This window comes from Brachyhypopomus gauderio, unplaced genomic scaffold (assembly GCF_052324685.1).
Source record: "Brachyhypopomus gauderio isolate BG-103 unplaced genomic scaffold, BGAUD_0.2 sc492, whole genome shotgun sequence".
In the NCBI taxonomy this organism is placed as follows: Eukaryota; Metazoa; Chordata; class Actinopteri; order Gymnotiformes; family Hypopomidae; genus Brachyhypopomus; species Brachyhypopomus gauderio.
Genome location: NW_027507313.1, coordinates 25,678 through 37,797, shown reverse-complemented (window position 1 = coordinate 37,797; position 12,120 = coordinate 25,678). Strand labels below are relative to the sequence as shown.

At 40.5% G+C, this 12,120-nt stretch overlaps 19 non-coding genes and 26 pseudogenes across 19 annotated transcripts; all 45 read left to right on the top strand.

Moving 5' to 3' along the window:
- The first annotated feature begins 53 nt into the window (after positions 1–53).
- On the top strand, positions 54–172 carry LOC143506727 (5S ribosomal RNA; annotated as a pseudogene).
- A 127-nt stretch (positions 173–299) lies between these two features.
- On the top strand, positions 300–418 carry LOC143506771 (5S ribosomal RNA). Its single transcript, XR_013128469.1, has one exon. It is a non-coding gene; the product is annotated as a 5S ribosomal RNA (ribosomal RNA).
- A 214-nt stretch (positions 419–632) lies between these two features.
- LOC143506726 (5S ribosomal RNA) lies at positions 633–751 on the top strand (annotated as a pseudogene).
- A 127-nt stretch (positions 752–878) lies between these two features.
- Positions 879–997, top strand: LOC143506612 (5S ribosomal RNA). Its single transcript, XR_013128428.1, has one exon. It is a non-coding gene; the product is annotated as a 5S ribosomal RNA (ribosomal RNA).
- Positions 998–1,104: 107 nt separating this feature from the next.
- Positions 1,105–1,223, top strand: LOC143506661 (5S ribosomal RNA; annotated as a pseudogene).
- A 127-nt stretch (positions 1,224–1,350) lies between these two features.
- LOC143506591 (5S ribosomal RNA) lies at positions 1,351–1,469 on the top strand. The gene has a single exon (XR_013128408.1). It is a non-coding gene; the product is annotated as a 5S ribosomal RNA (ribosomal RNA).
- A 214-nt stretch (positions 1,470–1,683) lies between these two features.
- Positions 1,684–1,802, top strand: LOC143506725 (5S ribosomal RNA; annotated as a pseudogene).
- Positions 1,803–1,929: 127 nt separating this feature from the next.
- LOC143506770 (5S ribosomal RNA) lies at positions 1,930–2,048 on the top strand. Its single transcript, XR_013128468.1, has one exon. It is a non-coding gene; the product is annotated as a 5S ribosomal RNA (ribosomal RNA).
- A 214-nt stretch (positions 2,049–2,262) lies between these two features.
- Positions 2,263–2,381, top strand: LOC143506635 (5S ribosomal RNA; annotated as a pseudogene).
- A 126-nt stretch (positions 2,382–2,507) lies between these two features.
- Positions 2,508–2,626, top strand: LOC143506724 (5S ribosomal RNA; annotated as a pseudogene).
- A 127-nt stretch (positions 2,627–2,753) lies between these two features.
- Positions 2,754–2,872, top strand: LOC143506768 (5S ribosomal RNA). Its single transcript, XR_013128467.1, has one exon. It is a non-coding gene; the product is annotated as a 5S ribosomal RNA (ribosomal RNA).
- A 214-nt stretch (positions 2,873–3,086) lies between these two features.
- Positions 3,087–3,205, top strand: LOC143506722 (5S ribosomal RNA; annotated as a pseudogene).
- A 127-nt stretch (positions 3,206–3,332) lies between these two features.
- LOC143506611 (5S ribosomal RNA) lies at positions 3,333–3,451 on the top strand. The gene has a single exon (XR_013128427.1). It is a non-coding gene; the product is annotated as a 5S ribosomal RNA (ribosomal RNA).
- A 107-nt stretch (positions 3,452–3,558) lies between these two features.
- LOC143506660 (5S ribosomal RNA) lies at positions 3,559–3,677 on the top strand (annotated as a pseudogene).
- A 127-nt stretch (positions 3,678–3,804) lies between these two features.
- On the top strand, positions 3,805–3,923 carry LOC143506589 (5S ribosomal RNA). The gene has a single exon (XR_013128407.1). It is a non-coding gene; the product is annotated as a 5S ribosomal RNA (ribosomal RNA).
- A 214-nt stretch (positions 3,924–4,137) lies between these two features.
- Positions 4,138–4,256, top strand: LOC143506720 (5S ribosomal RNA; annotated as a pseudogene).
- A 127-nt stretch (positions 4,257–4,383) lies between these two features.
- LOC143506610 (5S ribosomal RNA) lies at positions 4,384–4,502 on the top strand. Its single transcript, XR_013128426.1, has one exon. It is a non-coding gene; the product is annotated as a 5S ribosomal RNA (ribosomal RNA).
- Positions 4,503–4,609: 107 nt separating this feature from the next.
- Positions 4,610–4,728, top strand: LOC143506658 (5S ribosomal RNA; annotated as a pseudogene).
- A 127-nt stretch (positions 4,729–4,855) lies between these two features.
- On the top strand, positions 4,856–4,974 carry LOC143506766 (5S ribosomal RNA). The gene has a single exon (XR_013128465.1). It is a non-coding gene; the product is annotated as a 5S ribosomal RNA (ribosomal RNA).
- Positions 4,975–5,188: 214 nt separating this feature from the next.
- On the top strand, positions 5,189–5,307 carry LOC143506719 (5S ribosomal RNA; annotated as a pseudogene).
- Positions 5,308–5,434: 127 nt separating this feature from the next.
- On the top strand, positions 5,435–5,553 carry LOC143506585 (5S ribosomal RNA). Its single transcript, XR_013128403.1, has one exon. It is a non-coding gene; the product is annotated as a 5S ribosomal RNA (ribosomal RNA).
- A 214-nt stretch (positions 5,554–5,767) lies between these two features.
- On the top strand, positions 5,768–5,886 carry LOC143506634 (5S ribosomal RNA; annotated as a pseudogene).
- Positions 5,887–6,012: 126 nt separating this feature from the next.
- Positions 6,013–6,131, top strand: LOC143506718 (5S ribosomal RNA; annotated as a pseudogene).
- Positions 6,132–6,257: 126 nt separating this feature from the next.
- LOC143506717 (5S ribosomal RNA) lies at positions 6,258–6,376 on the top strand (annotated as a pseudogene).
- Positions 6,377–6,503: 127 nt separating this feature from the next.
- Positions 6,504–6,622, top strand: LOC143506765 (5S ribosomal RNA). The gene has a single exon (XR_013128464.1). It is a non-coding gene; the product is annotated as a 5S ribosomal RNA (ribosomal RNA).
- A 214-nt stretch (positions 6,623–6,836) lies between these two features.
- LOC143506716 (5S ribosomal RNA) lies at positions 6,837–6,955 on the top strand (annotated as a pseudogene).
- A 127-nt stretch (positions 6,956–7,082) lies between these two features.
- Positions 7,083–7,201, top strand: LOC143506764 (5S ribosomal RNA). Its single transcript, XR_013128463.1, has one exon. It is a non-coding gene; the product is annotated as a 5S ribosomal RNA (ribosomal RNA).
- Positions 7,202–7,415: 214 nt separating this feature from the next.
- LOC143506633 (5S ribosomal RNA) lies at positions 7,416–7,534 on the top strand (annotated as a pseudogene).
- A 126-nt stretch (positions 7,535–7,660) lies between these two features.
- On the top strand, positions 7,661–7,779 carry LOC143506715 (5S ribosomal RNA; annotated as a pseudogene).
- A 127-nt stretch (positions 7,780–7,906) lies between these two features.
- LOC143506763 (5S ribosomal RNA) lies at positions 7,907–8,025 on the top strand. The gene has a single exon (XR_013128462.1). It is a non-coding gene; the product is annotated as a 5S ribosomal RNA (ribosomal RNA).
- A 214-nt stretch (positions 8,026–8,239) lies between these two features.
- On the top strand, positions 8,240–8,358 carry LOC143506714 (5S ribosomal RNA; annotated as a pseudogene).
- Positions 8,359–8,485: 127 nt separating this feature from the next.
- Positions 8,486–8,604, top strand: LOC143506609 (5S ribosomal RNA). Its single transcript, XR_013128425.1, has one exon. It is a non-coding gene; the product is annotated as a 5S ribosomal RNA (ribosomal RNA).
- Positions 8,605–8,711: 107 nt separating this feature from the next.
- On the top strand, positions 8,712–8,830 carry LOC143506657 (5S ribosomal RNA; annotated as a pseudogene).
- A 127-nt stretch (positions 8,831–8,957) lies between these two features.
- Positions 8,958–9,076, top strand: LOC143506588 (5S ribosomal RNA). Its single transcript, XR_013128406.1, has one exon. It is a non-coding gene; the product is annotated as a 5S ribosomal RNA (ribosomal RNA).
- Positions 9,077–9,290: 214 nt separating this feature from the next.
- LOC143506713 (5S ribosomal RNA) lies at positions 9,291–9,409 on the top strand (annotated as a pseudogene).
- Positions 9,410–9,536: 127 nt separating this feature from the next.
- LOC143506608 (5S ribosomal RNA) lies at positions 9,537–9,655 on the top strand. Its single transcript, XR_013128424.1, has one exon. It is a non-coding gene; the product is annotated as a 5S ribosomal RNA (ribosomal RNA).
- Positions 9,656–9,762: 107 nt separating this feature from the next.
- Positions 9,763–9,881, top strand: LOC143506656 (5S ribosomal RNA; annotated as a pseudogene).
- A 127-nt stretch (positions 9,882–10,008) lies between these two features.
- On the top strand, positions 10,009–10,127 carry LOC143506762 (5S ribosomal RNA). The gene has a single exon (XR_013128461.1). It is a non-coding gene; the product is annotated as a 5S ribosomal RNA (ribosomal RNA).
- A 214-nt stretch (positions 10,128–10,341) lies between these two features.
- LOC143506712 (5S ribosomal RNA) lies at positions 10,342–10,460 on the top strand (annotated as a pseudogene).
- Positions 10,461–10,587: 127 nt separating this feature from the next.
- On the top strand, positions 10,588–10,706 carry LOC143506761 (5S ribosomal RNA). The gene has a single exon (XR_013128460.1). It is a non-coding gene; the product is annotated as a 5S ribosomal RNA (ribosomal RNA).
- Positions 10,707–10,920: 214 nt separating this feature from the next.
- On the top strand, positions 10,921–11,039 carry LOC143506632 (5S ribosomal RNA; annotated as a pseudogene).
- Positions 11,040–11,165: 126 nt separating this feature from the next.
- On the top strand, positions 11,166–11,284 carry LOC143506711 (5S ribosomal RNA; annotated as a pseudogene).
- Positions 11,285–11,410: 126 nt separating this feature from the next.
- LOC143506709 (5S ribosomal RNA) lies at positions 11,411–11,529 on the top strand (annotated as a pseudogene).
- Positions 11,530–11,656: 127 nt separating this feature from the next.
- Positions 11,657–11,775, top strand: LOC143506760 (5S ribosomal RNA). Its single transcript, XR_013128459.1, has one exon. It is a non-coding gene; the product is annotated as a 5S ribosomal RNA (ribosomal RNA).
- Positions 11,776–11,989: 214 nt separating this feature from the next.
- Positions 11,990–12,108, top strand: LOC143506708 (5S ribosomal RNA; annotated as a pseudogene).
- The last annotated feature ends 12 nt before the right edge of the window (positions 12,109–12,120 follow it).

Here is a 12,120-nt window from a genome sequence, read left to right as displayed (position 1 = left end):
GTTGTTCAGGTTTTGCTCTTGTTATAATTAGATAATCTTTGCATTGTTTTATGGCTTACGGCCACACCAGCCTGAAAACGCCCGATTTCATTTGACCTAGGAAGCTAAATAGGTTTAGGCCAGGTTAATACTTGTATGGGAGACAGCTTGGGAATACCAGGTGCTGTGTGACTTTTATAGTTGAGTTGCTATTTACATTCAATTAGCAAGCTTAAAGGTGTTCTGCAAAAAAAACTAGCAATGTCTGTTGTTCAGGTTTTGCTCTCATTATAAATAGGTCATCTTTGCATTGTTTTACGGCTTACGGCCACACCAGCCTGAAAACGCCCGATCTCATTTGACCTCGGAAGCTAAGCTCGTTTGGGCCTGGTTAGTACTTGGATGGGAGACCACCTGGGAATACCAGGTGCTGTAAGCCTATTAGATTTAATTATCAAGCTAAATAGGTTTGGGCCAGGTTAATACTTGTATGGGAGACAGCTTGGGAATACCAGGTGCTGTGTGACTTTTATAGTTGAGTTGCTGTTTACATTCAATTAGCAAGCTTAAATGTGTTCTGCAAAAAAACTAGCAATTTCTGTTGTTCAGGTTTTGCTCTTGTTATAATTAGATCATCTTTGCATTGTTTTATGGCTTACGGCCACACCAGCCTGAAAACGCCCGATTTCATTTGACCTAGGAAGCTAAATAGGTTTAGGCCAGGTTAATACTTGTATGGGAGACAGCTTGGGAATACCAGGTGCTGTGTGACTTTTATAGTTGAGTTGCTATTTACATTCAATTAGCAAGCTTAAAGGTGTTCTGCAAAAAAAACTAGCAATGTCTGTTGTTCAGGTTTTGCTCTCATTATAAATAGGTCATCTTTGCATTGTTTTACGGCTTACGGCCACACCAGCCTGAAAACGCCCGATCTCATTTGACCTCGGAAGCTAAGCTCGTTTGGGCCTGGTTAGTACTTGGATGGGAGACCACCTGGGAATACCAGGTACTGTAAGCCTATTAGATTTAATTATCAAGCTTAAATGTGTTCTGCAAAAATCTAGCAATTTCTGTTGTTCAGGTTTTGCTCTTGTTATAATTAGATAATCTTTGCATTGTTTTATGGCTTACGGCCACACCAGCCTGAAAACGCCCGATCCTATTTGACCTAGGAAGCTAAATAGGTTTAGGCCAGGTTAATACTTGTATGGGAGACAGCTTGGGAATACCAGGTGCTGTGTGACTTTTATAGTTGAGTTGCTATTTACATTCAATTAGCAAGCTTAAAGGTGTTCTGCAAAAAAAACTAGCAATGTCTGTTGTTCAGGTTTTGCTCTCATTATAAATAGGTCATCTTTGCATTGTTTTATGGCTTACGGCCACACCAGCCTGAAAACGCCCGATCTCATTTGACCTCGGAAGCTAAGCTTGTTTGGGCCTGGTTAGTACTTGGATGGGAGACCACCTGGGAATACCAGGTGCTGTAAGCCTATTAGATTTAATTATCAAGCTAAATAGGTTTGGGCCAGGTTAATACTTGTATGGGAGACAGCTTGGGAATACCAGGTGCTGTGTGACTTTTATAGTTGAGTTGCTGTTTACATTCAATTAGCAAGCTTAAATGTGTTCTGCAAAAAAACTAGCAATTTCTGTTGTTCAGGTTTTGCTCTTGTTATAATTAGATAATCTTTGCATTGTTTTATGGCTTACGGCCACACCAGCCTGAAAACGCCCGATTTCATTTGACCTAGGAAGCTAAATAGGTTTAGGCCAGGTTAATACTTGTATGGGAGACAGCTTGGGAATACCAGGTGCTGTGTGACTTTTATAGTTGAGTTGCTATTTACATTCAATTAGCAAGCTTAAAGGTGTTCTGCAAAAAAAACTAGCAATGTCTGTTGTTCAGGTTTTGCTCTCATTATAAATAGGTCATCTTTGCATTGTTTTACGGCTTACGGCCACACCAGCCTGAAAACGCCCGATCTCATTTGACCTCGGAAGCTAAGCTCGTTTGGGCCTGGTTAGTACTTGGATGGGAGACCACCTGGGAATACCAGGTGCTGTAAGCCTATTAGATTTAATTATCAAGCTAAATAGGTTTGGGCCAGGTTAATACTTGTATGGGAGACAGCTTGGGAATACCAGGTGCTGTGTGACTTTTATAGTTGAGTTGCTGTTTACATTCAATTAGCAAGCTTAAATGTGTTCTGCAAAAAAACTAGCAATTTCTGTTGTTCAGGTTTTGCTCTTGTTATAATTAGATAATCTTTGCATTGTTTTATGGCTTGCGGCCACACCAGCCTGAAAACGCCCGATCTCATTTGACCTCGGAAGCTAAATAGGTTTTGGCCAGGTTAATACTTGTATGGGGGACAGCTTGGGAATACCAGGTGCTGTGTGACTTTTATAGTTGAGTTGCTGTTTACATTCAATTAGCAAGCTTAAATGTGTTCTGCAAAAAAACTAGCAATTTCTGTTGTTCAGGTTTTGCTCTTGTTATAATTAGATAATCTTTGCATTGTTTTATGGCTTACGGCCACACCAGCCTGAAAACGCCCGATTTCATTTGACCTAGGAAGCTAAATAGGTTTAGGCCAGGTTAATACTTGTATGGGAGACAGCTTGGGAATACCAGGTGCTGTGTGACTTTTATAGTTGAGTTGCTATTTACATTCAATTAGCAAGCTTAAAGGTGTTCTGCAAAAAAAACTAGCAATGTCTGTTGTTCAGGTTTTGCTCTCATTATAAATAGGTCATCTTTGCATTGTTTTACGGCTTACGGCCACACCAGCCTGAAAACGCCCGATCTCATTTGACCTCGGAAGCTAAGCTCGTTTGGGCCTGGTTAGTACTTGGATGGGAGACCACCTGGGAATACCAGGTGCTGTAAGCCTATTAGATTTAATTATCAAGCTAAATAGGTTTGGGCCAGGTTAATACTTGTATGGGAGACAGCTTGGGAATACCAGGTGCTGTGTGACTTTTATAGTTGAGTTGCTGTTTACATTCAATTAGCAAGCTTAAATGTGTTCTGCAAAAAAACTAGCAATTTCTGTTGTTCAGGTTTTGCTCTTGTTATAATTAGATCATCTTTGCATTGTTTTATGGCTTACGGCCACACCAGCCTGAAAACGCCCGATTTCATTTGACCTAGGAAGCTAAATAGGTTTAGGCCAGGTTAATACTTGTATGGGAGACAGCTTGGGAATACCAGGTGCTGTGTGACTTTTATAGTTGAGTTGCTATTTACATTCAATTAGCAAGCTTAAAGGTGTTCTGCAAAAAAAACTAGCAATGTCTGTTGTTCAGGTTTTGCTCTCATTATAAATAGGTCATCTTTGCATTGTTTTACGGCTTACGGCCACACCAGCCTGAAAACGCCCGATCTCATTTGACCTCGGAAGCTAAGCTCGTTTGGGCCTGGTTAGTACTTGGATGGGAGACCACCTGGGAATACCAGGTACTGTAAGCCTATTAGATTTAATTATCAAGCTTAAATGTGTTCTGCAAAAATCTAGCAATTTCTGTTGTTCAGGTTTTGCTCTTGTTATAATTAGATAATCTTTGCATTGTTTTATGGCTTACGGCCACACCAGCCTGAAAACGCCCGATCCTATTTGACCTAGGAAGCTAAATAGGTTTAGGCCAGGTTAATACTTGTATGGGAGACAGCTTGGGAATACCAGGTGCTGTGTGACTTTTATAGTTGAGTTGCTATTTACATTCAATTAGCAAGCTTAAAGGTGTTCTGCAAAAAAAACTAGCAATGTCTGTTGTTCAGGTTTTGCTCTCATTATAAATAGGTCATCTTTGCATTGTTTTATGGCTTACGGCCACACCAGCCTGAAAACGCCCGATCTCATTTGACCTCGGAAGCTAAGCTTGTTTGGGCCTGGTTAGTACTTGGATGGGAGACCACCTGGGAATACCAGGTGCTGTAAGCCTATTAGATTTAATTATCAAGCTAAATAGGTTTGGGCCAGGTTAATACTTGTATGGGAGACAGCTTGGGAATACCAGGTGCTGTGTGACTTTTATAGTTGAGTTGCTGTTTACATTCAATTAGCAAGCTTAAATGTGTTCTGCAAAAAAACTAGCAATTTCTGTTGTTCAGGTTTTGCTCTTGTTATAATTAGATAATCTTTGCATTGTTTTATGGCTTACGGCCACACCAGCCTGAAAACGCCCGATTTCATTTGACCTAGGAAGCTAAATAGGTTTAGGCCAGGTTAATACTTGTATGGGAGACAGCTTGGGAATACCAGGTGCTGTGTGACTTTTATAGTTGAGTTGCTATTTACATTCAATTAGCAAGCTTAAAGGTGTTCTGCAAAAAAAACTAGCAATGTCTGTTGTTCAGGTTTTGCTCTCATTATAAATAGGTCATCTTTGCATTGTTTTACGGCTTACGGCCACACCAGCCTGAAAACGCCCGATCTCATTTGACCTCGGAAGCTAAGCTCGTTTGGGCCTGGTTAGTACTTGGATGGGAGACCACCTGGGAATACCAGGTACTGTAAGCCTATTAGATTTAATTATCAAGCTTAAATGTGTTCTGCAAAAATCTAGCAATTTCTGTTGTTCAGGTTTTGCTCTTGTTATAATTAGATAATCTTTGCATTGTTTTATGGCTTACGGCCACACCAGCCTGAAAACGCCCGATCCTATTTGACCTAGGAAGCTAAATAGGTTTAGGCCAGGTTAATACTTGTATGGGAGACAGCTTGGGAATACCAGGTGCTGTGTGACTTTTATAGTTGAGTTGCTATTTACATTCAATTAGCAAGCTTAAAGGTGTTCTGCAAAAAAAACTAGCAATGTCTGTTGTTCAGGTTTTGCTCTCATTATAAATAGGTCATCTTTGCATTGTTTTACGGCTTACGGCCACACCAGCCTGAAAACGCCCGATCTCATTTGACCTCGGAAGCTAAGCTCGTTTGGGCCTGGTTAGTACTTGGATGGGAGACCACCTGGGAATACCAGGTGCTGTAAGCCTATTAGATTTAATTATCAAGCTAAATAGGTTTGGGCCAGGTTAATACTTGTATGGGAGACAGCTTGGGAATGCCAGGTGCTGTGTGACTTTTATAGTTGAGTTGCTGTTTACATTCAATTAGCAAGCTTAAATGTGTTCTGCAAAAAAACTAGCAATTTCTGTTGTTCAGGTTTTGCTCTTGTTATAATTAGATAATCTTTGCATTGTTTTATGGCTTACGGCCACACCAGCCTGAAAACGCCCGATTTCATTTGACCTAGGAAGCTAAATAGGTTTAGGCCAGGTTAATACTTGTATGGGAGACAGCTTGGGAATACCAGGTGCTGTGTGACTTTTATAGTTGAGTTGCTATTTACATTCAATTAGCAAGCTTAAAGGTGTTCTGCAAAAAAAACTAGCAATGTCTGTTGTTCAGGTTTTGCTCTCATTATAAATAGGTCATCTTTGCATTGTTTTACGGCTTACGGCCACACCAGCCTGAAAACACCCGATCTCATTTGACCTCGGAAGCTAAGCTCGTTTGGGCCTGGTTAGTACTTGGATGGGAGACCACCTGGGAATACCAGGTGCTGTAAGCCTATTAGATTTAATTATCAAGCTAAATAGGTTTGGGCCAGGTTAATACTTGTATGGGAGACAGCTTGGGAATACCAGGTGCTGTGTGACTTTTATAGTTGAGTTGCTGTTTACATTCAATTAGCAAGCTTAAATGTGTTCTGCAAAAAAACTAGCAATTTCTGTTGTTCAGGTTTTGCTCTTGTTATAATTAGATAATCTTTGCATTGTTTTATGGCTTGCGGCCACACCAGCCTGAAAACGCCCGATCTCATTTGACCTCGGAAGCTAAATAGGTTTTGGCCAGGTTAATACTTGTATGGGGGACAGCTTGGGAATACCAGGTGCTGTGTGACTTTTATAGTTGAGTTGCTGTTTACATTCAATTAGCAAGCTTAAATGTGTTCTGCAAAAAAACTAGCAATTTCTGTTGTTCAGGTTTTGCTCTTGTTATAATTAGATAATCTTTGCATTGTTTTATGGCTTACGGCCACACCAGCCTGAAAACGCCCGATTTCATTTGACCTAGGAAGCTAAATAGGTTTAGGCCAGGTTAATACTTGTATGGGAGACAGCTTGGGAATACCAGGTGCTGTGTGACTTTTATAGTTGAGTTGCTGTTTACATTCAATTAGCAAGCTTAAATGTGTTCTGCAAAAAAACTAGCAATTTCTGTTGTTCAGGTTTTGCTCTTGTTATAATTAGATAATCTTTGCATTGTTTTATGGCTTACGGCCACACCAGCCTGAAAACGCCCGATTTCATTTGACCTAGGAAGCTAAATAGGTTTAGGCCAGGTTAATACTTGTATGGGAGACAGCTTGGGAATACCAGGTGCTGTGTGACTTTTATAGTTGAGTTGCTATTTACATTCAATTAGCAAGCTTAAAGGTGTTCTGCAAAAAAAACTAGCAATGTCTGTTGTTCAGGTTTTGCTCTCATTATAAATAGGTCATCTTTGCATTGTTTTACGGCTTACGGCCACACCAGCCTGAAAACGCCCGATCTCATTTGACCTCGGAAGCTAAGCTCGTTTGGGCCTGGTTAGTACTTGGATGGGAGACCACCTGGGAATACCAGGTGCTGTAAGCCTATTAGATTTAATTATCAAGCTAAATAGGTTTGGGCCAGGTTAATACTTGTATGGGAGACAGCTTGGGAATACCAGGTGCTGTGTGACTTTTATAGTTGAGTTGCTGTTTACATTCAATTAGCAAGCTTAAATGTGTTCTGCAAAAAAACTAGCAATTTCTGTTGTTCAGGTTTTGCTCTTGTTATAATTAGATCATCTTTGCATTGTTTTATGGCTTACGGCCACACCAGCCTGAAAACGCCCGATTTCATTTGACCTAGGAAGCTAAATAGGTTTAGGCCAGGTTAATACTTGTATGGGAGACAGCTTGGGAATACCAGGTGCTGTGTGACTTTTATAGTTGAGTTGCTATTTACATTCAATTAGCAAGCTTAAAGGTGTTCTGCAAAAAAAACTAGCAATGTCTGTTGTTCAGGTTTTGCTCTCATTATAAATAGGTCATCTTTGCATTGTTTTACGGCTTACGGCCACACCAGCCTGAAAACGCCCGATCTCATTTGACCTCGGAAGCTAAGCTCGTTTGGGCCTGGTTAGTACTTGGATGGGAGACCACCTGGGAATACCAGGTGCTGTAAGCCTATTAGATTTAATTATCAAGCTAAATAGGTTTGGGCCAGGTTAATACTTGTATGGGAGACAGCTTGGGAATACCAGGTGCTGTGTGACTTTTATAGTTGAGTTGCTGTTTACATTCAATTAGCAAGCTTAAATGTGTTCTGCAAAAAAACTAGCAATTTCTGTTGTTCAGGTTTTGCTCTTGTTATAATTAGATAATCTTTGCATTGTTTTATGGCTTGCGGCCACACCAGCCTGAAAACGCCCGATCTCATTTGACCTCGGAAGCTAAATAGGTTTTGGCCAGGTTAATACTTGTATGGGGGACAGCTTGGGAATACCAGGTGCTGTGTGACTTTTATAGTTGAGTTGCTGTTTACATTCAATTAGCAAGCTTAAATGTGTTCTGCAAAAAAACTAGCAATTTCTGTTGTTCAGGTTTTGCTCTTGTTATAATTAGATAATCTTTGCATTGTTTTATGGCTTACGGCCACACCAGCCTGAAAACGCCCGATTTCATTTGACCTAGGAAGCTAAATAGGTTTAGGCCAGGTTAATACTTGTATGGGAGACAGCTTGGGAATACCAGGTGCTGTGTGACTTTTATAGTTGAGTTGCTATTTACATTCAATTAGCAAGCTTAAAGGTGTTCTGCAAAAAAAACTAGCAATGTCTGTTGTTCAGGTTTTGCTCTCATTATAAATAGGTCATCTTTGCATTGTTTTACGGCTTACGGCCACACCAGCCTGAAAACGCCCGATCTCATTTGACCTCGGAAGCTAAGCTCGTTTGGGCCTGGTTAGTACTTGGATGGGAGACCACCTGGGAATACCAGGTGCTGTAAGCCTATTAGATTTAATTATCAAGCTAAATAGGTTTGGGCCAGGTTAATACTTGTATGGGAGACAGCTTGGGAATACCAGGTGCTGTGTGACTTTTATAGTTGAGTTGCTGTTTACATTCAATTAGCAAGCTTAAATGTGTTCTGCAAAAAAACTAGCAATTTCTGTTGTTCAGGTTTTGCTCTTGTTATAATTAGATCATCTTTGCATTGTTTTATGGCTTACGGCCACACCAGCCTGAAAACGCCCGATTTCATTTGACCTAGGAAGCTAAATAGGTTTAGGCCAGGTTAATACTTGTATGGGAGACAGCTTGGGAATACCAGGTGCTGTGTGACTTTTATAGTTGAGTTGCTATTTACATTCAATTAGCAAGCTTAAAGGTGTTCTGCAAAAAAAACTAGCAATGTCTGTTGTTCAGGTTTTGCTCTCATTATAAATAGGTCATCTTTGCATTGTTTTACGGCTTACGGCCACACCAGCCTGAAAACGCCCGATCTCATTTGACCTCGGAAGCTAAGCTCGTTTGGGCCTGGTTAGTACTTGGATGGGAGACCACCTGGGAATACCAGGTACTGTAAGCCTATTAGATTTAATTATCAAGCTTAAATGTGTTCTGCAAAAATCTAGCAATTTCTGTTGTTCAGGTTTTGCTCTTGTTATAATTAGATAATCTTTGCATTGTTTTATGGCTTACGGCCACACCAGCCTGAAAACGCCCGATCCTATTTGACCTAGGAAGCTAAATAGGTTTAGGCCAGGTTAATACTTGTATGGGAGACAGCTTGGGAATACCAGGTGCTGTGTGACTTTTATAGTTGAGTTGCTATTTACATTCAATTAGCAAGCTTAAAGGTGTTCTGCAAAAAAAACTAGCAATGTCTGTTGTTCAGGTTTTGCTCTCATTATAAATAGGTCATCTTTGCATTGTTTTATGGCTTACGGCCACACCAGCCTGAAAACGCCCGATCTCATTTGACCTCGGAAGCTAAGCTTGTTTGGGCCTGGTTAGTACTTGGATGGGAGACCACCTGGGAATACCAGGTGCTGTAAGCCTATTAGATTTAATTATCAAGCTAAATAGGTTTGGGCCAGGTTAATACTTGTATGGGAGACAGCTTGGGAATACCAGGTGCTGTGTGACTTTTATAGTTGAGTTGCTGTTTACATTCAATTAGCAAGCTTAAATGTGTTCTGCAAAAAAACTAGCAATTTCTGTTGTTCAGGTTTTGCTCTTGTTATAATTAGATAATCTTTGCATTGTTTTATGGCTTACGGCCACACCAGCCTGAAAACGCCCGATTTCATTTGACCTAGGAAGCTAAATAGGTTTAGGCCAGGTTAATACTTGTATGGGAGACAGCTTGGGAATACCAGGTGCTGTGTGACTTTTATAGTTGAGTTGCTATTTACATTCAATTAGCAAGCTTAAAGGTGTTCTGCAAAAAAAACTAGCAATGTCTGTTGTTCAGGTTTTGCTCTCATTATAAATAGGTCATCTTTGCATTGTTTTACGGCTTACGGCCACACCAGCCTGAAAACGCCCGATCTCATTTGACCTCGGAAGCTAAGCTCGTTTGGGCCTGGTTAGTACTTGGATGGGAGACCACCTGGGAATACCAGGTACTGTAAGCCTATTAGATTTAATTATCAAGCTTAAATGTGTTCTGCAAAAATCTAGCAATTTCTGTTGTTCAGGTTTTGCTCTTGTTATAATTAGATAATCTTTGCATTGTTTTATGGCTTACGGCCACACCAGCCTGAAAACGCCCGATCCTATTTGACCTAGGAAGCTAAATAGGTTTAGGCCAGGTTAATACTTGTATGGGAGACAGCTTGGGAATACCAGGTGCTGTGTGACTTTTATAGTTGAGTTGCTATTTACATTCAATTAGCAAGCTTAAAGGTGTTCTGCAAAAAAAACTAGCAATGTCTGTTGTTCAGGTTTTGCTCTCATTATAAATAGGTCATCTTTGCATTGTTTTACGGCTTACGGCCACACCAGCCTGAAAACGCCCGATCTCATTTGACCTCGGAAGCTAAGCTCGTTTGGGCCTGGTTAGTACTTGGATGGGAGACCACCTGGGAATACCAGGTGCTGTAAGCCTATTAGATTTAATTATCAAGCTAAATAGGTTTGGGCCAGGTTAATACTTGTATGGGAGACAGCTTGGGAATGCCAGGTGCTGTGTGACTTTTATAGTTGAGTTGCTGTTTACATTCAATTAGCAAGCTTAAATGTGTTCTGCAAAAAAACTAGCAATTTCTGTTGTTCAGGTTTTGCTCTTGTTATAATTAGATAATCTTTGCATTGTTTTATGGCTTACGGCCACACCAGCCTGAAAACGCCCGATTTCATTTGACCTAGGAAGCTAAATAGGTTTAGGCCAGGTTAATACTTGTATGGGAGACAGCTTGGGAATACCAGGTGCTGTGTGACTTTTATAGTTGAGTTGCTATTTACATTCAATTAGCAAGCTTAAAGGTGTTCTGCAAAAAAAACTAGCAATGTCTGTTGTTCAGGTTTTGCTCTCATTATAAATAGGTCATCTTTGCATTGTTTTACGGCTTACGGCCACACCAGCCTGAAAACGCCCGATCTCATTTGACCTCGGAAGCTAAGCTCGTTTGGGCCTGGTTAGTACTTGGATGGGAGACCACCTGGGAATACCAGGTGCTGTAAGCCTATTAGATTTAATTATCAAGCTAAATAGGTTTGGGCCAGGTTAATACTTGTATGGGAGACAGCTTGGGAATACCAGGTGCTGTGTGACTTTTATAGTTGAGTTGCTGTTTACATTCAATTAGCAAGCTTAAATGTGTTCTGCAAAAAAACTAGCAATTTCTGTTGTTCAGGTTTTGCTCTTGTTATAATTAGATAATCTTTGCATTGTTTTATGGCTTGCGGCCACACCAGCCTGAAAACGCCCGATCTCATTTGACCTCGGAAGCTAAATAGGTTTTGGCCAGGTTAATACTTGTATGGGGGACAGCTTGGGAATACCAGGTGCTGTGTGACTTTTATAGTTGAGTTGCTGTTTACATTCAATTAGCAAGCTTAAATGTGTTCTGCAAAAAAACTAGCAATTTCTGTTGTTCAGGTTTTGCTCTTGTTATAATTAGATAATCTTTGCATTGTTTTATGGCTTACGGCCACACCAGCCTGAAAACGCCCGATTTCATTTGACCTAGGAAGCTAAATAGGTTTAGGCCAGGTTAATACTTGTATGGGAGACAGCTTGGGAATACCAGGTGCTGTGTGACTTTTATAGTTGAGTTGCTGTTTACATTCAATTAGCAAGCTTAAATGTGTTCTGCAAAAAAACTAGCAATTTCTGTTGTTCAGGTTTTGCTCTTGTTATAATTAGATAATCTTTGCATTGTTTTATGGCTTACGGCCACACCAGCCTGAAAACGCCCGATTTCATTTGACCTAGGAAGCTAAATAGGTTTAGGCCAGGTTAATACTTGTATGGGAGACAGCTTGGGAATACCAGGTGCTGTGTGACTTTTATAGTTGAGTTGCTATTTACATTCAATTAGCAAGCTTAAAGGTGTTCTGCAAAAAAAACTAGCAATGTCTGTTGTTCAGGTTTTGCTCTCATTATAAATAGGTCATCTTTGCATTGTTTTACGGCTTACGGCCACACCAGCCTGAAAACGCCCGATCTCATTTGACCTCGGAAGCTAAGCTCGTTTGGGCCTGGTTAGTACTTGGATGGGAGACCACCTGGGAATACCAGGTGCTGTAAGCCTATTAGATTTAATTATCAAGCTAAATAGGTTTGGGCCAGGTTAATACTTGTATGGGAGACAGCTTGGGAATACCAGGTGCTGTGTGACTTTTATAGTTGAGTTGCTGTTTACATTCAATTAGCAAGCTTAAATGTGTTCTGCAAAAAAACTAGCAATTTCTGTTGTTCAGGTTTTGCTCTTGTTATAATTAGATCATCTTTGCATTGTTTTATGGCTTACGGCCACACCAGCCTGAAAACGCCCGATTTCATTTGACCTAGGAAGCTAAATAGGTTTAGGCCAGGTTAATACTTGTATGGGAGACAGCTTGGGAATACCAGGTGCTGTGTGACTTTTATAGTTGA